This window comes from Sminthopsis crassicaudata, chromosome 3 (genome assembly GCF_048593235.1).
Source record: "Sminthopsis crassicaudata isolate SCR6 chromosome 3, ASM4859323v1, whole genome shotgun sequence".
Lineage (NCBI taxonomy): Eukaryota > Metazoa > Chordata > Mammalia > Dasyuromorphia > Dasyuridae > Sminthopsis > Sminthopsis crassicaudata.
In genome coordinates, this window is record NC_133619.1 from 512776723 (window position 1) to 512802383 (window position 25661).

At 34.3% G+C, this 25661-nt stretch overlaps 1 long non-coding RNA gene across 1 annotated transcript in view; it reads left to right on the forward strand.

The window, feature by feature from the left end:
* LOC141559775 (uncharacterized) overlaps positions 1-11039 on the forward strand; it is a 90471-nt gene extending 79432 nt beyond the window's left edge. Inside the window, exons 2-3 of the long non-coding RNA XR_012487546.1 lie at positions 5315-5506; positions 10979-11039. This is a non-coding gene — a long non-coding RNA (uncharacterized LOC141559775). The remainder of the gene's footprint in view (positions 1-5314; positions 5507-10978) is intronic.
* Positions 11040-25661: the final 14622 nt, after the last annotated feature.

Consider the following 25661-nt stretch of genomic DNA (forward strand, 5'->3'; position numbering starts at 1 on the left):
TACAAATATTATCTCTTTTGGTCTTTCCCAAAATTCAGAGAGGTAAGTTCTAATTATTATCTCCATTTTACAGATGAAAAAACGGATTAAGACAGATATAAAGTGACCTGATCAAGGTCATACAACTAATAAGTAAATAGGCTAGATTTGAACTCAGTTCTTCTTGACTTCAGGCTTAGTGCTCTAACAATTTGACACTGTATTAACTATATACACAAGGTAAAATGATTTTAGGATTAAAGGAGTTATGGTTTTCAGAAGTAGGAAGATAATTGTGTTACCATACTCTATATCTGGAAAATTATGTTCAGTTACTGTAACATATGAAGGAAAGACCTTGCTAAGATGTAAAATGCCAAAAGAAAAGCAACGAAGATGCTGAATAATCTTGACTTCATGCCATATTAAAATAACTGGTATTTATATAAAACTTTTAGCTTTTCAAAGTCCTTCCAACCTGAATTTCTGTGATTCTGTAATTAGAGTTATCCAAAAATAGAATGGGCTTCTTTGGGAAACATTGGATTCCCTCTGCTTGGACCAGGGGTTTTTAACATTCTTTGTGCTATAGATCCTTTTGGGGAAGCCTAGTCAGCCCTCTTCTCATAAAATTCATAATTATATGAATACAATTCTTAAAATTCATAATTATAGGAAATGCTACATTTCCTTAAGACATTAGCTAAAAAAGGTACTTTTTCCTCCTCCATTCAAGTTCATGAACCTTCCAAAAACCTATCCACATGCCTCAGATTAAAAATTCCTAGGGGCCTTCAAATATATCTAAGAAAGCATGTTTGACCAATTCTTGGGGATATTATAGAGCCAGTACTTGGTCAGGTATGAGGATCTTTCCAAATATGAAATTCTGTAAATTGTAATCCTCTTCTATATACTGTAAAGCAGCACTTTTTCTTCATCTTTGTATTTTCTTTAGTGACTGACATAGTATTTAATTAATATTTGTTGAAGGAAAGTGTATAGGCTGACCATTGTGGGACTGTGTTTTTCTCTTGTACTACTAAAAACTTGATCCTAGTGTGTTATTTCTGAATCCATATATTTGCTTTTCCTTTATGAAGAGACCCCCAAAACACTTTCTGGCAACACAAAATGGGTATGATGGTGTTGGAGATGGGGTAGAGAGAGGGAAGGGAAGATTGGAAATGGAATTTACATAAATCAATGAGCTAAAGAAGAGGCAAAGCAATCAGAGATCCCTTATCAAAGGTTTTTGAACCCCAGTAGGCAAACAGACTCTGGGATAAGGCAAAGTTCAGAAGTTCAATGCCTTTTGAAGGATTCAAAGATCAGAACAAAGAAGGTTAAAAAGTACCTAAAATCCAATTTCTTAGAGTAGAAGGCAAAGGTCTCCCCCCAAGAAGTTCATAAGATCATTTATTAATCAAAATATATTTATTTATTTTTTGGGTGAGGCAATTGGGGTTAAATGACTTGCCCAGGGTCACACAGCTAGGAAGTGTCTGAGGCTAGATTTGAACTCAGATCCTCCTGACTTCAGGGTTGGTGATCTAATCATTATGCCATCTAGCTACCCTTCAAAACATGTTATTATACACATACAACAATCCCTTCCATATTACAAGGAAGGGGACATGGTGCCCTCTGTGATCTGAAAGAGGCACACAAAAATTTATGTTTTTTGCAAGAGTAAGAATGATGAGCTGCTGAGATCTTCCAGGTTGGGGAAGACCTTCCAGTTCTCTCTCACCTGGAGGCAGAATGAAACATTAAAAATATTGCCTTGCCTTTTTTATCCTGAAAGACATGACATCAGCAGCTCACTATCCCCACAAAGGTCCACCTGAAGCCTACCCAAGTTTTTGTCTCAGTTGTAGGCATCCTTTACTCCCTTAGATAAAACAGTATCAGAGATGAAACAGACTATGCTTTGACCTTGAGAACTTAAAACACTGAGGAAAGCCATCAGAGGCTCAAGGACCAGAGCCCATGCCTGAGTTTTAGGGCAATTGAGTTGGACCCTCAAGAAAAACTCAGAATAATGACTGGAATCCAACCTAGCAGAGTATTGATTCCACAGCCAAGATGTTGGGTCTTTAAAGAAAAGTAACAACTCTGATTATTTGTTACACTACATTTGGAAGTGAACTTGGTAGAGATGAATGCTTTGTGGCAACTATACTAAATTTGAGCTCACTCTATCTAGAAGCTGAGGTGATATAGAAGAAAATGTACCCTTAAGTGTCAAGAATTGTTTTTAAATTTTATTTTACTTCTTATTTATTCTTTTTAACATTTTAAAAATATTTTAATTCCAAATTCTTTCCTTCCCTCCCTTCTTCCCTCCTCTCAAGCCTTCTTAGATGTAAACAATCAGATATAAATTATACATGTGAATCTATGTAAAACACTTCCATATTGGTCATTTTTGCTAATTGATGCTTATTGATTAAATCCCAGCTTCTTAAATTTTGGTTCACAACCCCATTATGAGGTCTTGTAACTGAATGTGTAACTGAGTGATTATTATAATAAAATTTTCATTTGTATAACTATTTTACATACATATATACCAAAGTTTGCATAAAAATTCTTGAGTGAAAAGGGGTCATGAATGTAAAAAGCTTAAGAAGCCCTGGGTTAAATGATAGTAAGACATTTATCAATGATATTGATGATGTGGTGAAGATATTAATTGAAACTAGTTAGATGATTATTGAAGAGATTACTGGTTATTTATATTGGTCAGAATATACTTAAATGGTGGCTTGAATCTATAGCATTAGGACACCCCATCATCTCTTGTGAACTCTGAGAACTCTGAGGGGTAAATGTAGCTAGTGCGAGTTTTTTTTTTTTTTTTTTTTTTTTTTTTTTATCTAACCAATCACTGTAAATAGGAATGAGATAAGGATTCCCAGGATTTTTTCAATAAATTATATTTACTCACTATTGATCAGAGAAATGCAAATTAAGACGACTCTGAGGTACTACTATACACCTCTCAGATTGACTAAGATAACAGGAAAAGATAATAAAGAATTTTGGAGGGGATGTGGGAAAACTGGGATACAAATACATTGTTAGTGGAGTTGTGAACTGATCCAACCATTCTGGAGAGCAATCTGGAATTATGCCTGAAGGGTTATCAAAATGTGCATACCGTTTGATCCAGCAATGTTTCTACTGGGCTTATATCCCAAAGAGATCTTAAAGGAGGGAAAAGGACCCACATGTGCAAAAATGTTTGTGACACTCCTTTTTGTAGTGGCAAAAAACTGGAAACTGAGTGGATGTCCGTCGGTTGGAGAAGTTGTACATGAATGTTATGGAATATTATTGTTCTGTAAAAAATAATCAGCAGGATGATTTCAGAGAGGACTGGAGAGACTTATATGAACTAATACTGAGGGAAATGAGCAGGACCAGAAGATCATCATTCACAGCAACAACAAGATTATATGATGATCAATTCTGATGGATGTGGCTCTCTTCAACAATAAGATGATTCAGGCCAGTTCCAATGATCTTGTGATGAAGAAAGCCATTTGCACCCAGAGAGAGGAATGTGGGAACTGTGTGGATCACAACATATCATTTTCATTCTTTTTGTTGTTATTTGCTTGTATTTTATTTTCTTTCTCATTTTTTTCCTTTTTGATTTGATGTTTTTGTGCAACAAGATAATTGTATAAATATGTATGCCTATATTAGATTTAATATATAGTTTTTACCATGTTTACCATATATTAGATTACTTGCCATGTAGGGGAGGAGGTAGAAGGAAGGAGGTAAAATTTGAACTTTTGCAAGAATTAATGCTGAAAATTATCCATGCATATGTTTTGAAAATAAAAATCTTTAATAAAAAACTATATTTACTTATTTGAAACTTAAGTGCAAAATAAGGGGAAAAACAAAATAGAAAAAAGAAAGACAGAAAAAGAAAAGAAAAGTAAAATCTCAAGAAAACATTATTATGCATCCAGCAAAACATCAGTGAGGATTCAAAATATATAACAATAAATTTCCATTGTAAGAAAGCATGTAAAATAACAGAAGATGTATTCATAACTGTCCATCTTTTCTTTGCTCCTGTGTAACTTTTACTTTGTTCTCTGTATTATACATTTTACTTCATTATTTCGCCCCCTTTCTTCTTTCTAAATAGGCTACAATTAAGCAGGGATATATTTACATATACATATACATACACACAATACACATTCTTATATGTTAAACTTTCTATTGAGTTTGAGTTTGTTTTAGACAAAACCCTAAAAATCTGATAGTTCATTAAATGTCCATTTGTATTTCTTCACTAAATTATGTTTAATTTTGCTTGATAAAGTATTTTTGGTCACAACCTAGTTTCTTTGATTGTTGATATACAGTATTCTAGGACTTATGATCTTTTATTGTAGCCAATACAAGTCTAATTGTAGTTCCATCATATTTGAATTGTTTTTGTTTGGGGGTTTTTTGTTATTGTTGTTAATTATACAATTTTCTCTTTGATCTGGGGGTTTCAAAATTTAGCAATAATATTTCTATGTTTTCCTTCTAGGGTTTCCTTGAGGTAGTGATTGGTGGAATTTTTTTTCTATTTCTACTTTTCTCTCTTGTACTTCCTTTCAAGACAATTTTCCTTAATTATTTATTGTAATATTGTGTGTCTTTTTGATTGTAGCTTTTAGGAAGTCCAATTATTCTTACGTTTTCTTTTTTGATCTATTCTCCAAATATGTTTTTTTTAATGTTTCACATTCTCTTCTATTTTTTTATTCTTTCTATTTTGTTTTATTATTTCTTGTTCTCTTATAACTTCATTGACTTGGCTTTGCCTAATTCTAATTTCCAAAGAATCATTTTCTTCTCTAAGGCTTTGGTTCTATAACTTATTTTTCTTTGATTATCATTTTTTCTCAGTTTTTCCTTGAAATCTCTTTCTTGATATTTAAAGTCTTTTTAAATTCTACAAATTCTTTCTGGTCAGGGATCCATTTAACATTATTCTTTTGGACAGAAAAGGCTTTTTAAAAATTTCAGTATCCTATGATGATGATGATCCTGGGTCTTCCCTATTCACATGGTAACTTAGTATGATTGGACTCTTTCTCCTTTGCTCATTTAAAAAAAAAAAATAGGAACTTAATAGTATTATCATCTCACATCCTGGGGTCAAGGAGTGGTGCCTCTGATTTCATTTTAGTTATCCCCTCTGGCCTGGATCCCCAAACTAAGAATTTGACTGTTCAGTAAGTGCCCACAGTCAGCAGTTTTTCTATCCCACTGCTTCCACATTTACTCCTGCTGTTTCCTTCTTGTCCAGGACAGCTTCTCTGCAGCACAGCTGGGCCTGGCATTCCTTATCAGCAGAAGTCCCCTCAATCTTCCTGGATTCCAACTCCAGATTCTTCAACTGTCTGGGAGGTAAAAGTTCCTGTAGTTTGGGCTAAAGGCTACCTCCAAACTCAGCTAGCCCATGGCTCCTACTTGCTAGTACTGCGGAGCTAACCTGGAGGTATTTACATTTCATGTTGGTTAATCTTCTGCCTGGGGTTTTTCTTCTGGGTTTCTCTAATTGTCCTAGAAGATCTTATTTGTTTTTCAATAGTCTATGTTAGCCCTAAGACACAATTTTGTTTCATTGGTGGGGGAAGGAGAGCTTAGAATTTTCTGATTTGTTCTGCCATCTTCTCACAATCCTCCCCCATCTTAGAGTATAATAAAGGTTAAAAAAAAAAAAGTCAGTAAACAGCATATGTAATGGTGATAAACTGGAACCTTTCACCTTTCCATGTAAGATCAAGAATGAAACAAGGTTGCCCACTATCACCATTACTATTCAATATAGTACTAGAAACTCTAGCCTCAGCAATAAGAGCTGAGAAAGAGATTCAAGGAATTAGAGTAGGAAATGAGGAAATCAAATTATCACTCTTTGCAGATGACATGATGGTATACTTAGAGAACCCCAAAGACTCTGCTAAAAAGCTATTAGAAATAATTCAGAACTTTAACAAAGTTGCAGAATACAAAATAAATCCACATAAATCCTCAGCATTTTTATACATTACCAACACAATCCAAGAGCAAGAGATACAAAGAGAAATTCCATTCAAAATAACTGTCGATAGTATAAAATATTTGGGAATATATCTACTAAAGGAAAGTCAGGAATTATATGAGCAAAATTACAAAACACTTGCCACAAAAATAAAGTCAGATTTAAATAATCGGAAAGACATTGAGTGCTCTTGGATAGGCCAAGCGAATATAATTAAGATGACAATACCCTAAACTAATCTATTTATTTAGTGCTATGCCAATCAGACTCCCAAGAAACTATTTTAATGACCTAGAAAAAATAACAACAGAATTTATATGGAACAACAAAAGATCTAGAATTTCAAGGGAAGTAATGAAAAAAAAAATTAAATGAAGTTGGTCTAGCTGTACCTTATCTAGAACTATATTATAAAGCAACAGTCACCAAAACCATTTGGTATTGGCTAATTAATAGACTAGTTATCAGTGGAATAGGTTAGGTTCACAGGGCAAGATAGGGAATAAAAATAGCAATCTAGTGTTTGACAAACCCAAAGATCCCAACTTTTGGGATAAGAATTCATTATTTGACAAAAACAGCTGGGAAAACAAGAAATTAGTATGGCAGAAACTAGGCATGGACCCACATTTAACACCACATACTAAGATAAGATCAAAATGAGTCCAAGATTTAGGCATAAAAAATGAGATCATAAATAAATTAGAGGAACATAGGATAGTTTACCTCTCAGACTTGTGGAGGAGGAAGGAATTTGTGTACAAAGGAGAACTAGAGATCATTATTGATCACAAAATAGAAAATTTTGATTACATAAAATTAAAAAGGTTTTGCACAAACAAAACTAATGCAAACAACATTAGAAGGGAAGTAACAAATTGGGAATATATTTTTACAGTTAAAGGTTCTGATAAAATCTCCAAAATATGCAGAGAATTGACTTTAATTTATAAGAAATCAAGCCATTCTCCAACTGATAAATGGTCAAAGGATATGAACAAACAATTTTCAGATGATGAAATTAAAACTATTTCCACTCATATGAAAGAGTGTTCCAAATAACTATTGATCAGAGAAATGCAAATTAAGACAACTCTGAGGTATCATTACACACCTGTCAGATTGGCTAAGATGATAGGAACAAATAATGATGGATGTTGGAGGTGATGTGGGAAAACTGGGACACTGATACATTGTTGGTGGAGTTGTGAAAGAATCCAACCATTCTGGAGAGCAATCTGGAATTATGCCCCAAAAGTTATCAAAATGTGCATACCCTTTGACCCAGCAGTGCTACTACTGGGCTTATATCCCAAGGAAATACTAAAGAAGGGAAAAGGACCTGTATGTGTCAAAATGTGTGTGGCAGCCCTTTTTGTAGTGGCTAGAAACTGGAAAATGAATGGATGTCCATCAATTGGAGAATGGTTGGGTAAATTATGGTATATGAATGTTATGGAATATTATTGTTCTGTAAGAAATGACCAGCAGGAGGAATACAGAGAGGCTTGGAGAGACTTCCATCAACTGATGCTGAGTGAAATGAGCAGAACTAGGGGATCATTATACACTTCAACAATGATACTGTATGAGAATGAATTCTGATGGAAGTGGATATCTTCAACATAGAGAAGAGCTAATCCAATTCCAATTGATCAATGATGGACAGAATCAGCTACACCCAGAAAAGGAACACTGGGAAATGAGTGTAAACTGTGAGCATTTTTTTTTTGTTTTTCTTCCCAGATTATTTTTACCTTTTGAATACAATTCTTCCTTTGCAACAACAACAACAAAATTCGGTTCTGCACATATATATTGTACGTAGGATATACTATAAGATATTTAATATGTATGGGAATGCCTGCCATCTAGGGGAGGGAGTGGAGGGAAAGAGGGGAAAAACTCGGAACAGAAGGGAGTACAAGGGATAATGTTGTAAAAAAAAAAAAAAAAAAAAAAAAAGTTACCTATGCATATGTACTGTCAAAAAAATGTTATAATTATAAAATTAATTTTAAAAAAAAGTTTGCTTAAAGATAACATGAGTACCTGGCATTTCTACAATGACTAGCAACAGTAGCTGTTCATTTCTTCCATCTTTGTCTTTTTTATACTTAGTTACTAGCACAGTACCCAGCATACAGCAGTTACTTAATAAATCTTTTGTTATATTTATTTGTTAGTTCCATTCAGAATTTAAAAGAACATGTACAAAAAATGAAAACAAAAGCAAATGGCTGAGGGCAAAAACATAAATATGGTCTGATTTCGTAAAAACAGTGCAAGGGAAAAATAAAGTCCAATATAAGTTTAGGCTAGATAAGTCCTAGAAATAGTTTGGGTTTGGTATCATCAAAGTTTACATTAGCATCTTAAAATATAGGCATGATTGCAATAGTAATAAGACACTAGCTCTTTACAACAAAACAGACAGTAATCGCTCCTTGCCTTAAAACTCATTTCTTTGTGAAGAGTCAATCTCTCTGCCCTTAGCTAGACTGGTCCTGGTCCAATAGACATGTATGACTTAATTGGAATTTGTCCTGATAGGAATAAAATAAGAATACAGGCTCAGTTCCATTCCATGAAAATAGATCAGAATGATTAAGAACATCAAAAAACCATTCTTAAATTATTTCAAAAATGCTTCCCTCAGATTACATGTAAAAACAATTTTAAACATTAAAAAAAAAAAAGTTTTGAGTTCCAAATTTTCTCTCCCTTCCTATACCCCTCCTGAAGATGGTAAGCATGTGCAATCATGTAAAATAAATTTCCAGATTAGTCTTTTTATGTAAGAAGATGAACAAGAAAGAGAGACAGTGACACAGAGAGAGAGACAGAGAAACAGAAAGAGACAGACAGACGGACAGAGACAGAATAGAGAGGAATTATGTGCTTCAGTCTGTATTCAAACAATTATCAGTTCTCTTTATAAGTGAATTTCATTTGTCATCATGAATCCTTTGGGATTGTCTTATCAGTGGTCCTCAAATTTTTAAAATAGGGGGCCAGTTCACTGTCCCTCAGACTGTGGGAGGGCCGGACTATAGTAAAAACAAAAGCACACACTCTGTCTCTGCCCCTCAGCCCATTTGCCATAACCTGGAGGGCCATAAATGTCATCAGCAGGCTGCATCTGGCCCTTGGGCCATAGGTTGAGAATCCCTGTTAGATCATTGTATTGTAGAGAATAGCTAAGGCATTCACAGGTATTCATCATACAATCTTATTATGTGTACAATGATCTCCTGGTTCTGCTCACTTTACTCAGCTTCAGTTCATGTAAGTTTTCCCAGGTTTTTCTGAACTCATCCTACTTGTCATTTATTATAGCACAATAATATCCAATTACAGTCATATACCACAACTTTTTCAGCCATTCCTCATTTGATAATTTCCCCTCAATTCCCCATTCTTAGTCACCATAAAAAGAACTCTTATAAATTTTTTATAAGTACATCCATTTCTGTTTTTTAATTCTTGAGCTATTTTCAAGGCAACACTGGGAAATGTGATGTAAGACCCCAAGATGAGGATGATGATGAGTTCATCAGTGCTGTCTTCAGTGAGTTCAAGTCATTAGGATTGGATGAACTATATTCCAGAGTACCAAAATATTTGGTAGGAGTAATCATTGAAATCTATGATCTCTGAAAAATTATAGAGATTAGAATAGAGGATGAAAGATTCTTTATCATATTTGAAGATCAGCAAATGTGCTCATTTATTTTTTTAATCTGCTCATTTTTAAAAAAATAGACAGAAAGAACATTTATAAATTATAGGCCAATGAGCTTAGTGTAGGTTCCTAGTAAAATTTTTAAATCCTCTGAATCTTTACAACACATATCTTCAATATGGAAGTGAGATGTTACAGTGGCTAGAATTCTAGACTTGGAAACAGGAAGACCTGAGTTCAAATCCTTTCATAGATACTAGCTGTGTGACCTTTAGACAGCCTCAGTTCCTCCATCTGTAAAATGAAAATAATTAAAGCACCTACCTTGTTATAAGAATTAAATTAATTAACAGATGTGAAGTGCTTTGCAAACCTTAAAACACCAAATTACTACTAACTGTTATGATTATTACTATTTAGAATGACTTGTGGGCATTTAGAAAAAAAGAAGTAGTGATTACTAGAAGGAAGCATGGGTTTATGAAGACTAGGTCATGCCAAATTTGTTCCTTTTTTTCATAGACTAAGTAGGTTGATAAGTCTGACAATACTGTTAACACAGTACACCCTGATTTTAATAAAACATTTGATGAAGATTCTCATGATATCCTGGCTTACAAAATCAAGAAACATAGACTAAATGATTGCAATTAAGTGGATAAACAACAAGACCATTTTGAGGAAGATGTCTAGGGGAGGGTCCTGAGGGTTTATTTTCAACCCTGTTTTGTTCAATATTTTATTTAATAACTTGTATAAAGGTATTGGATAAGTGCTTATCAAACTTGTTGATGACACATAACTTAATGGGAAAGTTAACATTGTGGTGCAGAATTCAGATTCTGAAAGATCTTGGCCAACTCTAATTAAATAAAATTTAATGGAGATACATGTAAAGTCTTTATATGTGAGTTAAGAAAAGGTCTGAGGAAATGTGATCAAATATTCACACACAAAGAGAGCTGGGGTGGGGGATAATGTGGTGACCTCAAAACCTTAGGTGATGTTTAATCTACATTGGATTGCTTGCTATCTTGGGAAGGAGAGGAAAGAAGGGGAAAAATTTGGAGCACAAAGTTTTATAAGGGTGAATGTTGAAAACTATGTTTACATGTTTTTTGAAAAATAAAATACTATTAAAAGAAAACAACAAACAAAAACCTTATGTGATTTTAGTTGACAAAAAGAGAATGACTCTCCATAAGGAAAGTATGATGAACCTGCTGTCCTTTGTTTTCCAGACCCTATCTGAAATATTGTATCAGATTCCAGGTCCACAATATGAGAAGAGCACTGTCCAGAACAAACTAAGGATGTTGCCTTGAAAAAAAAAAGATTGAGTTTCCCCAGCTGATCTTTCTCTTCTCACTTCTGTGCTCCCAAAAAATCTATCATTTGATACAAATGTATAGTTCCTCCACAAATGCAGATTGCATGCCCCTGTATGTCTTTATATAGAAGGCATTACACAGGTGCTTTAGCTAGCCAATCCAATGTTGAGTCTCTTGGTGTTTGGCTGATCTGTTCCTCAGAGAAAAGACACTCAATCCATCACCTGGCTTTTTTCTTTGGCAGGACTTCTAGGAGTCATCTTGCCCTGTAGTGGAGGTGACCCTAGACTCTCAAAGACTACTTCTGACTTTGGGTTCCACAGAACTATGTTCTAATGAAGAATGAAATTTTTTTTAAATTATACTGGAAGACTTGATTTAGCACCACAGAAAATGGAAGGGAGGTAGAAAGATGGGACTAGGGAGTGGGTAAATATTCAATCGATCAACAAGTATTTATTATTAAACACCTGCTGGATGTTAAGATACAAAGAGAAAAATGAAACAATCTATTCTCAAGGAACTTATATTCTATTAGGATAAACAACACAAATACAGCTAAGTAAATACAAATACAAAATAAATACAAGGTTGCTGTAGCAAAAGAAGGAAATAACAGCTGGGGGATCAGGAAAGGTCTTACATAGAAAACAGCATTTGAGCTAATCTTTAAAGGAAGCTATGGACTCTAAAAGGCAGAGGTGAGAAGAGAGCACATTCCAGGCAAGGGAACAACTTGTGTAAAAAAAAAAAAAAAAAGGCATAAATTAGATAAATTTTGGATGAGATTAGTTAGTGTCTAGATTCTAGATCCTTAAAATATCCACCAAAAAGCTGATGAGTTCTTGCATCCTCCAGGAAAAGAATCTGCCAAACTGGAGGGAGTATTGAAGTGATGGAAAAATGCTAGAGGGAGAAGGGAGCTGAGACTATGGAATACCAGAGACTGGAGGAAGCTTAGAACAGAGAATGTCAAAGCTGGGAGGAATTTTAGAACAGAGACTATCAGAACCAAAAAGGACCTTAAAACAGAGACTGTCAGAACGAAAGGAATATAAGAACAGAGAATATCAAAATTAGGAGGGATTTTAGACAGAGACTATCAGAACTGACAAGGACTTTAAAACAGAGACTGTCAGAACTGGGAGGGATTTTAGAACAGAGAATGTGAGAACTGAAAAGAACTTTCGAACAGAGACTATCAGAACAGGAAGGGCCCTTAGAACAGAGAGTGTCAGAAATGGGAGAGAATACAAAATGTCAAGAGTGGAAGAGACCTTAGAAAATTAGAATATCAGAACTGAGAATATAAAACATAAAATACAGATTTGCAAAGATGAAAAGGACCTTAGAAACCATCTATATCCAAATCCCTCATTTCATAATGGAAGAAAAGGAGACCCAGAGAGAGAAGTAGTTTAGGCACTATCAGTGGTAAATAGCAGAACTGGAATTTGAGTCTATATAAATTCACAGCTGTGAAGGATCATTTAGCCATTTCTTCCCTTTTTCCTCTTTCAGAGAAATTTGACCAGTTTTCAGCTAATGTGATAAGCAGCAACAACTGTAATAATGACTGTAGCAATTTTGAAGAGTACTTTAAACACTTTTCAAATTCATTTTCACATTTAGTCCTCCCAACAGCACTGAGAGGGAGGCAAGAAAAGAAAGGGTCATTAACCCCATTTCACAGATGAGGAAGCTGAGGTCCCTGGGGGTTTGGTGGCTTGCCAAAGGTCACACAGTGGTACAGCAAGGATGGATGGGTATGTAGGGTTCTCTCTGGAGACTTCCCCAAGGATGGGCAGAATTCCAGCCCCTGGCTCAGTGGATCTCCCTAAGGACAATTTGCACAATCCTTGACAATTTCACTCTTGAATTCCTTCAAACTCTCAAATTGACATCTTGGCAATTCATATCTATTCGGTGTTTCTAGAACAGCCTGTACATTTGGTCTGATTCCTTTAAGTTCCCTGTTTCAAAAGATGATGGAGGAGTAAAGATATTTTTTTCCAGGAAAGACAGTATGAAACTTGGAATCAAGAAGATCTGGGTTCAAGTCTCTGACATATACTAATTGTGTGACTGTGGTAAACTACTGAAATTCTTTGAATCAGAGGCTACTCTCTAAAACCACGGGTTAGGATGAGTTGCCTAGCTGCATTGATAGAGGGATTTTCCACAGTGGGAGTTCCACACAATGAAGAAATCACAAGTTGAGACCCATGCCATCCCTCTGCCAACAACCCAATGAAGTCACAAAATCATGGAATAATAGAATTTCAAACAGAATGTTAGAGGTAGAGCTCAAAATAGAAAATAGAATGCTAGGATTAGAAGTTATATTAATTAAAATAGAAAAAAGAGTGGCTAACACCTAGAAGAGCCCCTTAGCCCAACCTCTTAGTTTTATGGAGGAAAAAAAACTGATCCTCCAGAGAAGAAACAATTTGTCTTTGGTTACAGCAATATCATTGTGTACTGATTCCCAGTCTTTCTCTCATATCACACTTCTGCTTTTTTGTTTCTACTTTCTGATTTTCAAATATTTTCCCACTTAATTCAATAGATTTTTATTGAGTTTTACTTGGACAGGACCTGTAATTGGAAGTTGAGGGAGAGAGAGATGAACAAGGTGAGAGCCTTAACCTCGAAGAATTCCCAGTTTGTTAGGGAATGGGAGAGATAAGATGAGATAGATAGTCCTGATAACAATTCACAAGACTTAAAGGAATGATAAAAAGAGAGCATTAGATAGAGAGCTGTGGGATTTCAAAGAAGAGAGAGAGAACTTCTGATGGAAAGGGTATTAAAGAATAATTGGGGGGGAGAAGGTGTTTGGGCCCCATCCTTTATTTTGTTTTATATAAATAACAGCCTTGTCCAATGATCCTTTTCTTCCAAATTATCATGATTTGTGTTGGAAAAAGCAGTACAGTTAAAAAAAATTATTTAGCTGAGAATCAGGAAGTCTAGATTTTAGTTTTTTTCTTGGCCTTGATTCAATTAATCAACAAGTATTTGTTCCTTCTATAACCTTAAAGAAACCATATCATGTTCTCTAAAATAAAGGAGTTAAACTAATGATCTTTAGGAATTTTTCCTGGTGTTTAAGGTTTTTTTCTATATGCTAAATCTTAAGGTCTCTTTAATCTCTGATATTCTATATTCTAAGATACATTCTAAGGTCCAGACATTTTCTGATCTAAGTTCCCTGAATTTCAGCTCTGACATTTTCCACTCTACGCTTCCTTCCAGTCCATCATGTTCTCTGTTTTAAGATCTCTTCCATTTCTACATTTCCATAAATATTTATTAACTATCCTTTTTTCATAATTTTATTTAAGTTATTTAAATTTAATAATAAATAAAAATATTTAACTAAGAAATTATCCTTACTCAATGATTCTCTTTTTTTAAGTGGTAACATTACAAAGAGGCAAATTTAAGCAAGAGGCCATAAATAACTTTATTATTAGACATACCTTAAAGTGTCTTCAAAATTTATCCTTCTAATCTACTTCCTAATTTCTTTTACTGGCACTACCACCCTCCCAATAACCCAGATTTGATACATCAGAGTGATCTTGGATAGTTCCCTCTCCCCTAAATCCCAGCAATTACCAAATCTATCAATTCTTCCTCCCTAATTTCTCTTGTAGCCATCCATCCCCTCCCATTCCCTAATATAACCATTTAGCTAGATCAAGATCTCAATACTTCTTGTCTGAATTATTTTAAATAGCCTCAAGAACTAGTCTCTGTGTTATTTCTTCTTTGTTAGCTGGGAGGGTCTTCCATGAAGTTGGGAAGCTTTAGATATTTTTTCCTGTTGTATTATGTTTTTATTTATTTTTGTTAAACAACTCCCAATTATATTTTAATCTGATTCTGGCTGCACTCCATAATTTTACAGGCCTCTTGTAAGAATCTGACTGCTCTGCTCCCTTTAATTCAAAGGCTTCACCTAGAAGGCAAAATCCATTTCCCTCTTCTCTGTACTCTCATCTCTGTCATATTCAGCCTTTCCCTCAATGCTCTCTCTTCTTTCCTACTACATTCTCTGAAACTATTGCTCTGCTGTTAACAAGTTCCACCATTAGTTGAAAACTGGTTTTATCCCGAAGATAAGCTTAGTCCTTGTTCCTCTCTCCAAAACTAAGCCTCTTTCTTTTATACTCTGACAATGATTCTTCTAGATTCTTTTTGCCTTGACCAGCATTATTTATGAAGTTTCCTTTGGAATTTATTCTATTCATCTAGAACAGCCAAAAAAATCCTTTTCCTTTTCTTTTTTTCTCAATAGTATTTTATTTTTCCAAATACATTTTCCAAATACATGTAAAGTTAGTTTTCAACATTCATTTTTATGAGAATTTGTGTTCTGAGTTTTTCTTCCTTCCTCCCCAAGACAGCAAGCAATCTGATGCAGGTTAAACATGGAAAGCATTAGATTTTTATAGCTCAGTCCTGACCTTGTCTTTTTTTAAATCATATTTTATTTCTCTCCCCTCACAATTAAATCTAAAAACAGTTTTTAACATTTTTCTTTTTAAATTTTGAGTTCCAAATTCTATCCCTCCCTCCTGCTCTGAGACAGTAAGTATTCTTATACATGTGCAATCTTGTAAAACATTTTCATATTAATCATTTTGTAGAAGAAAAAAGGAAGGAAGGAAGGAAGGAAGGAAGGAAGGAAGGAAGGAAGGAAGGAAGGAAGGAAGGAAGGAAGGAAGGAAGGAAGGAAAGAAGGAAGGAAGGAAGGAAGGAAGGAAGGAAGGAAGGAAGGAAGGAAGGAAGGAAGGAAGGAAGGAAGGAAGAAAAGAAAGAGGAAGAGGGGGAGGGACTAAGAGAGAGAGAAAGGAAGAAGGAAGAGAGGGAAGAAAAGATGGAGAGAAACATGCTTCAGTTTGTATTCAAATGCCATCAGTTCTTTCTCTGGAGATAGATAGCATTTTTCTTTCTTTTTTTTTAAATTAAAGCTTTTTATTTTCAAAACATATACATTGACAATTTTCAAAATTCACCCTTATAAAACCTTGTGTCCGAATTTTTTCCTCCCTCCTTCCCCCTTACTCCCTTCTTTAAATGGCAAATAATCCAACATATGTTAAGCATGTGTAATTCTTTTGTACATATTTCCACAATCATCATGCTGCACAAGAAAATATATAGCATTTTTCATCACAAGTATTTTGAAATTGTCTTGGATCATTGTATTGTTGAGAATAGCTAAATGATTCATAGTTATTTATTATACAATATTGCTGTTATTGTGTACAAGGTTCTTCCAGTAATATTCACTTTACTGTGCATCAGTTCATGTAAATCTGTCCAGGTTTTTCTGAAATCATCTTGCTTGCCATTTTCTATAGCACAATAATATTCCACTACAATAATATACCACAGTTTATTTACCTATTCCCCAATTAATGGGCATCCCTTTGATTACATGACAAGTTATAGTGAGGCATTCTCTCTGCCAAAGGGTGCCTTTAGTGATGAGTAAAGATGATGGACAAAATCCAAATATGATTTCATGCCATATATTCGGAAGGGGTGATTTTTATAGACAGAAACAAGGGGAGAGAGCCCAGATAGAGAGTTGAGAGATAAAAGATAAATCTGGAAGGTGTTGGGGAGATACTTGAAGAATAAAATTGGGGAAATGCTTGAAGAATAAAATCAGGGAGAAGTTGGAGAAAATGCTTGAAGGATAAGGGCAGTCAGGGGAGAGTAAGAGAATACCTGAAGGCAAAGTCAGGGGAGAGTTGGGGAGATGATCTCAGAGTGAATTAAGGAATTTTGGTCTTGGGGAAAGAAAAGCTGGTGAGGTCTCATCAATACTGCTGGATCAAACAGTATACATTGTTTGACTGACCTTTGGGCATAGTTTCAAATTGCTTTCCAGAATGGTTATCCAAGCAATTTACAATTCCACTAGCAATGCATTAGTGTGCCATTTTACCCACATCCCCTCCAACATTATCATTTTTCTTTTTTGTCATATTAGCCAATCTGAAGGATATGAATGATATGATACCCCAGAATTATTATAATTTGCTTTTCTCAAAAGCAATAGTGATCAATAGTGATTTAGAGCATTTTTCACATGGATATAGTTTTGATTTCTTTGAAAACTATTTGTTCATATCCTTTGACTATTTATCAATTGGGGAATGACTTGTACTGTTACAAAATTGACTCAATCCTGTCACTCTTTTGCTAAACAAAACAAAACAAAAGCAAAACAAAACAAAAAAAAAAAACAAAACAAAACCAAAAACTGCAATCCTTCAGTGATTTCTATTATTCCTATTATCTTCAGGATAAAAGGCCAATTTCTTGTCCTGCAATTCAAAGTCATGTATATTACGAGACTCCCTCATCCCAACTATTTTTCTGATTTTATTTCACATCACATTCCTCAAACCCAAACCCTGTGATTCTATTACATTGGATTCATTTCTAAATTCATTCTTCTCTTTCCTTCCTTTCCAGAGATTGTTCCTTCTTTCTGATCCCTCTCTTTCTTTTGAAGTTCCACTCACTTTTCAAGACATTTAGATGGTGGAGAGGAACAGAGGACTGGGTCTAAGTGTTGTGCCACAGTTCCCTTATATTGTCCTGCCCAGTTTCCTTAAATTGTCTGCCTCAGTTTCCCTAAATTGTCCTGCCTCGGTTTCCCTGAATTGTCCTGCCTCAATTTCCCTGGTTGCAACCTCTTTTTTTCTGCTTATTAGAACTGAGATAATTAGGGCTGTGGAGATCTGAATTCCAGAAGATAAGACTCCAGATTTCCTATATCAGATACCTAATGGCATCGTTTGTAACTCTAAATTCCAGACTTCCTGGCTCTAGTTAGACACCTCCTTAACTCCCAATTTGTTAGAATTTATGGTCCTACCTCCAAGTTGTCAGAACAGGATTGATAGTCCCTGCCTGGAGATTCCTGCTCCCCAGATGTATTCTTGAACACAGTTTCTATGGGAAAAGGTCTGGTGATCTTTGTGGACTACAAGCTCAAAATGCAATAATAGTATGATGTGACAACTCCACAATATTGGGTTACCTTAGGTTGTATAGAGAAGAATATGTACAGGACCAGGAAGTAACCGTTATGTTATAATCTCTTTCTCTCAGACTGTATCTGGAATTTTGAGTTGAATTCTGGGAAACAGTTAAGGAAAGAAATTGACAAGCTAGAACATGTTCAGGAGAATATAATTAGGAGCTGGAGATGGCTGGACAGCTCATCACACAAATATCAGTGGAAGAGACTGAGGATGCTCATCCTGGAAAAGAGAAAACTTAAGGAGGATCTGATACTTGTCTTGAAATCATTGGTAGACTTTTCACAGTGAAGATAGATAAAATGTGTTGAATTGAATTAGTTTGCTCTTTTTGTTCTCAGAAGGCAACAACTAAGAGGATGGTTGGACATTTAAATAATGGCTTCAGCTTTGTGAGAGAAAATCTTCCTATTCTTAGCATTGGCCTGAAGTAAATGAAATTAAGAGTAAAGCTAACAATTTACTTAACATTTGTCCTAGAGAAATACTGTAAAGGAAACCACTATTTAGGAATGAACTATAGTTTGCAGCAAGAGTGTGCATACTCTGGTAAATGTTTAACAAATGTTTTTCCAAAAACATGCTCTTTAAATTTACCTTGACATACTTTTCAGGTTAATCTGCAACATTTTCTCCATCATTATCTTAAATCTAAACATTCAATAAAACAAGCTTACACGGGTGATCTTGTCAGCTTCCATGGGTTTAATTATTATTTCTCTACAGGTAAGTCCTACCCAGATCCAAATATTAGCCTCTAATCTCTCCTGTGAACTTCAGTCCCATACCAATTACATCTCTAGCTAGATATCTTATAGTCAACTCAAAGTCAACAGAGAGAATTCTTCTGTCTCAAACTCCACTTTTTCCTAAAACTTCTATTGATGGTGCCATTATCCATCTAGATACTCAGATTTTAAACCCCAGTTTCATTCTCAAAACTACAATCTTCCTAACTTTTACATACCATACACAATCTGCTTCCACATCTCTTAGTTCTATCCCATCCTTTCCATTTAAATGACTACTCTTTTAGTTTGGGTCATCATGTCTGCTCATCTGGAGCCTTTTCATTGATCACCAAGAACTATTATCCTAAAAGCCCAGACCTGAGCATATCATTCTCCTGCTTAAGAATAATCAGTGTCTGTTTGTGGCAGCCTTCTTTGTAGTGGCCAGAACTGGAAATTGAGTGGATGCCCATCAATTGGAGAATGGCTGAATAAATTGTGATATATGAATGTTATGGAATTTATTGTTCTGTAAGAAATTATCAACAGGGTGGAATTGTGAATACATCCAGCCATTCTGGAGAATGATTTGGAACTATGCTCAAATAGTTATCAAACTGTGCCAACCCTTTGACCCAGCAGTGTTACTCCTGGGCTCTTATCCCAAAGAGATTTTAAAGAAGGGAAAGGGACTTGTATGGGCAAGACTGTTTGTGGCAGCCCTCTTTGTAGTGGCCAGAAACTGTAAACCAAGTGGATGCCCATCAATTGGAGAATGGCTGAATAAATTGTGGCATATGAATGTTATGGAATATTATTGTTCTGTAAGAAACAATCAGCAGGATAATTTCAGAAAGGCCTGGAGAGACTTACATGAACTGATGCTGAATTAAATGAGCAGGATCAGGAGATCGTTATATACTTCAACAACAATACTGTATGATGATCAATTCTGATGGATGTGGCCCTCTTCAACAATGAGATGAACCAAATCAGTTCCAATAGAGCAATAATGAACTGAACCAGCTACACCCAGCGAAAGAACTCTGGGAGATGACTATGAACCACTACATAGAATTCCCAATCCCTCTCTTTTTGTCTGCCTGCATTTTGATTTCCTTCACAGGCTAATTGTACACTATTTCAAAGTCTGATTCTTTTTTTTGTGCAGCAAAATAACTGTTTGGACATGTATACATATATTGTATTTAACTTATACTTTAACATTTAACACGTACTGGACAACCTGCCATCTGGGCAAAGGGGTTGGGGGAAGGAGGGGAAAAGTTGGAACAAAAAGTTTTGCAATTGTCAATGCTGAAAAATTACTTAATGCATATATCTTGTAAATAAAAAGCTATAATAAAAAAATTTAAAAAGAATAATGTCTCTTCCCATCACCTTTATATTAAGTGAAAATCACCTAGCTTGGCATTTAAAGCTCTTTATTTCCAAATTTAGATCCCCATCAAAGATTCTATGTACTTAACACTGAATTAAATAAACAGAACCAAGAAAGCACTGTAGGAAGTAGCAACAAGATTTTGTGATGATCAACTGTGATGACTTGGTTCTTCTCAACAATTTGGTGATTCAAGGAAATTCCAATAGACTTGGTATGGAAATGCCATCTACACCCAAAGAGAAAACTATGAAGATTGAATATAAATCGAAACATAGTATTTTCATTTTTTGTTTGTTTTTTTTTTTTCTTTCTCCCTTTTGGGAGGGCTTTTTTCCTTTTGGTCTGTTTTTTTTTCCTTACACAACATGACAATTACAGAAATATATTTAAAAGAATTGCACATATTTAACCTATATCAAATAATTTCTATCTTGGGGAGAGGGAAGGTCAGGGAGGTGAAGAGAAAAATTTGGAATGCAAAGTTTCACAAAAACAAATGTTGAAAACTATCTTTACATGTATTTGGAAAATAAAATATCATTGAAAATTTTTTTTAATTCTATTTTCTAGCCAAGTGTTTCTATTTGCTGTTTCCTGAATTCTGAATTCTTCTCCCACTTTCTTGCCTTTGTACAGATTGTTCCCCATACTTGGAATGAACCTTCTATTTGTATTTTAAAATCCTTAAGTTCTTTTAAGGCTCAATTTAGGCACCACATCTTGTAGAAAGTTGTAAATTTTGCCCCTAATTCAATCATTCTCAAAGTATAGTCCAAGAAAATTTGTCAGTAAGTCTTTAAGATCAAAGCTATTTTTCTTAATATTACTAAGATGTTTAATTTCATTTGCTGTTATTATTAATATATATAACTAATGAAAACTCTTTGAAAGATTAATAATATCAGGTAGTAAAAATTAGAATAATCCAATTCTTATAAAAATATATTTTTATTTATTTCATTAAATGTTTTTCAATTACATTAAAAATTGTTTTGAGTTTTGAAGCACTAAATAATTAATGGTGCTAACAATGGGAATAGGGAGAAGAGGATATATATGAGAGATGTTGTAGAGATACAAATAACTGAGTTTGGCAATTAATTGGATATGTAAGATGGGTGAAAGAGAGTAAGTTGTTCAGGATAAAGAGGAGATTGGGAAACTGGAAAACTAAAAGAATGATGGTAACTTTGACAATAATAGGGAAGTTCTGAAGAAAGATGGGTTTATGATGATTATGGGACATCAAAGATGAAATATCAAATGAGCAGTTAGTAATGTGAACATATAGCTCAGGAGAAAGACTGGGGCTAGATAGATAGATACAGATATTTACAAACATATACACCTCTCTGGGAGTCATTTGCATAAAGATGACATTTAAATTCATGAGTACTGATGAGGTCACAAAATGAGAATATAGAAAGAAAGAACCTAGATGTCTAGGGAGTGGTCAATCAAGTAGGAGAAGAAGCAGGAGAAAGCAACACCTTGAATATTCAGAGAAGAGTGTAGCAGAGAGGAAAAGCTGATCATCTATGTCCAGTACTTCAGAGAGGTCAAGAAGAATGAAGTCTGAGAAGAGGCTATTAGATCTGGCAACTTAAGTCATTGTTAAACTTTGTACAGAGCAGCTGCAATTGTGTGATAAGGATGGAAACCAGATTACAGAAGGTCTAGCAATGAATGAGAGGAGCACAAATGGAATTTTGAGGATAGACAGAATTTTCCACAAGATTGACTCAGAAGGGGAAGCTATATATATATATATAAAAACAAGAGCTAGTGAGGATGGTTGTATATAGTGAGTGCTTTTTTTTTTAATGTTGGGGGGACTTATATTACTAACAAAGTTCAGAAACAAGAGATAGGGAAATTCCATTTAAATAATTGTTGACAAAATGAAATATTTGGGAGTTTATCTGTAAAAATAAGCTCAGGAACTATATGAACCCAACTATAAAACATTTTTCACACAAATAAAGTCACATCTGAACAATTAGAAAAATATTAATTGCTCATGAGTAGGTCAAGCCAATGTAATAAAAGTGATAATTGTACTTAAATTTATGCTATACCAATCAAACTATCAAAAATATTTTATAAAGCTAGAAAAAATAATAACAAAATTCATCTGGAAAAATAAAAGGTTAAGGACATCAAGAGCATCAATGAAAAAAATGTGAAGGAAGGTGGTCTAGCCATAACAGATTTCAAATTATAAAATGATAATTATAAAAAACAATATGATACTAAGAAATAGAGTGCTGGATCAGTGGAATTAGATTATAATAAATGACCATAATAATCTGGCATATGATAAACCCAAAGATCCAAACTTTGGGAACAAAAATTCATTATTTCACAAAAACTGGCAGAAAAACTAGAAAACAGTATGACAGAAACTTGGTATAGACCAATATTCCATACCATATGCCAAGATAAGGTCAAAATTAGTACATGTTTTATACATAAAGGGTCATAATTAGGAAAGCATGAAATAGTTTGTTAGATCTATGGATAAGGGAAAAATGTATGACCAAACAAGAGATAGAGAGCATTAATGTAAAGTAGATAATTTTGATTACATAAAATTAAAAGGGCTTTGCACAAACAAAACCAATGCAAAATTATAAGGAAAGCAGAAAACTAGGGGGAAATTTTGTAGCAAGTATCTCTGATAAAGGCCTTATTTCTCAATTATATAGAATCAAATTGATAAAAATATAAGTCATTCTCTAATTGATAAACGATCAAAGGATATGAACTGACAATTTTCAGACAAAGAAATCAAAGCTATCTATAGTCACATGAAAAAAAATTTTTGAAGCATTATTGATTAGAGAAATGCAAATTAAAACAGCTGTGAGGTACTATATCATGGTTATCAGATTGTCTAATACAACAAAAATAGAAAATTATAGTTGTTGGAAGACTTGTGGGAAAATGAGGATACTACTCCCCTATTGGTGGAGTTGTAAATTGATTCAACCATTCTGGAGAGCAATTTGGAACTATGCCAAAGAGCAATCAAACTGTGCACACTCTTTGATCCAGCAATACCTCTAATAGGTCTGTATTCCAAAGAGATTTCTTTTAAGAGAAAAGGTTCTATTTGAACAAAAAAATATATTTATAACAATTCTTTGTGTGGTGGCTAAGAACTGGAAATTGAAGAGATACCCCTGAATTGGGAAATGGCTAAACAAGTTGTGGTATGTGATTATAATGGAATATTATTATGTTATAAGAAATGACAAGTTGATTTTTGAAAAACTTAGAAATACGTGAATTGATGCAAAGAGAAGTGAACATAACAATTTTATGTCATATACAACAGTAATATTGTTCGACAAAGAACTATGAATGACTTAGCTATTCTCAACAATATAATGATCCAAGAAAACTCCAAAGTACTAATGATGAAGAGTAGAACCCACCTCCAGAGAAAGAACTGATAGTGTTTGAATATAGATTGAAGCAAGCTATTTTTCACTTGCTTCATTTGTTCATTTTCTTTTATTTGAGTCTTATACAAAATGACTAATATGTAAATATTTTACATGATTGAACATGTATAATATATACAGTATATTTCATATATATATATATATATATACATATATATATATATATACAGAGAGAGAGAGAGAGAGAGAGAGTATAGATATGAATTCTATGTAACTGCTTACCATTTCAGAAAGGGGGAAGGAGAGAGAGATGGAATTTGGAATTCAAAGCTTCAAAGAAAAAATCCCAAATGTTAAAAAATTAGTTTAAATATAATGGGAGGATGAATAAAATTTATTTTTTAAAAGGATAGGAGAGACTTGGGCTTATTTATAGGCAGTTGTGAGGATATATGGAGTGTTCAGGGAGGATTAGCACCTCTCGTATGAGGCTTGCTGAATTCTTATCAAGGCTGTACTTCCAAATTCAAACTATCTGTTCCAATGAACATGAAAGCAGCCTAAATAGGCATTATAAAGTAGATAGCGCTTGGTCAGATATCAAAAATGCCAAATTCACCCAATGCATCCCAGACCACCTAGTAGTCCTTACTTTCCTTGCCACTGGACTTTGATGACTCTGGAAAAAAGGGTGCATCTGATGACTTTATGCAAGTCTACCTCACTTAACTAATTTACATGGGAATTAAGACATCACCCAGTGATGTCATTAGTCTTCAAAATGAAAGACAAACAACAGTCTGTAGAGAAAGAACCAATTGAAAGAAGAGAAGAGGAGAAGGAAAGGAGAGAGAAACAAACAGAGAGACAGACACAGAATGAAGGAAAATGGAGGCAATCTGCTGGAAAAGACAGAAGGAGGTGTTTCTATGGTACAAATATATATATATATTGTTTTGAGTGAGGAGAAGGGGGCTACATTTTCATCAGAGACTAATAAAGGAGAAAATATTTGAGAATTTTATCCAGGAGTTGTGGAATGAATAGAAGGTGAGAAAAGAGGTAGCTTTTGTTGAATTACTTATATTTTCTTCATAAAATGGAAGGCAAGAACCTTAGTTGAGAAGATGTTAGGAGGGGGGTGTTATGTAGGACTTGAGAAAGGGTTTTGTAATAACTATTGTAGAGAATGAAATAGAAAATTAATTATGGAGGAGTGAAAAGATTGCTTTAGCCACACATAGGGGAATATATCTATAAACTCTATTACTAGGGAGGCTGAGATGTGTAGATATTGAAACTGATAGGTTCTCAGAATATATGAAATAAAAGAGGATACCAAATGCTGGGGGTGGGACAGAACTCAGTCTTTATTGTTACCAAAAATACAAAACAAAAACAAAACAAAAACCTCAGAGCTAAGGAATATTTGACTCCTACAAAATTTTTTATGAATACTCTACAAATGCATGAAGTACATTCTTGAAGACTTGAGAAAGGAATGGTAGGTTTGTACAAATGATATTTTATAACAGATCACATCTTTACAATCAATTATTTAATCAATCAATAAGCATTTATTAAGCACTTAATATTTGCAAGTCACCAGGCTAAGCATTAGGTCAAGACGAAGGTCAAATAGTCTCACTATTTGAGGAACTTACATTGTAATGGAGAGTGAGAGCATGCAAATATATGGATATATGCAAATAAAATGCAAAATAATCTTAGAAGGAAGGCAGGTAGATACAGAATCACATTCATAGATCATTGTTTATAAAAAAAAAAAAGCATCCTCAACAGCAAATTGCAGGCTCAATGGCTGTCCTCCAACAGCAATCTTGCCTTTGTCAAAATTATATAAGATTCTTTGAAAGACTACAAATACATGCTCTGATCATTAATATCAAGTGAGACATGTCTAAAGAATGAATAAATTCAGGTGCAGCTAAGTGGTGCAATGGACAGAACACC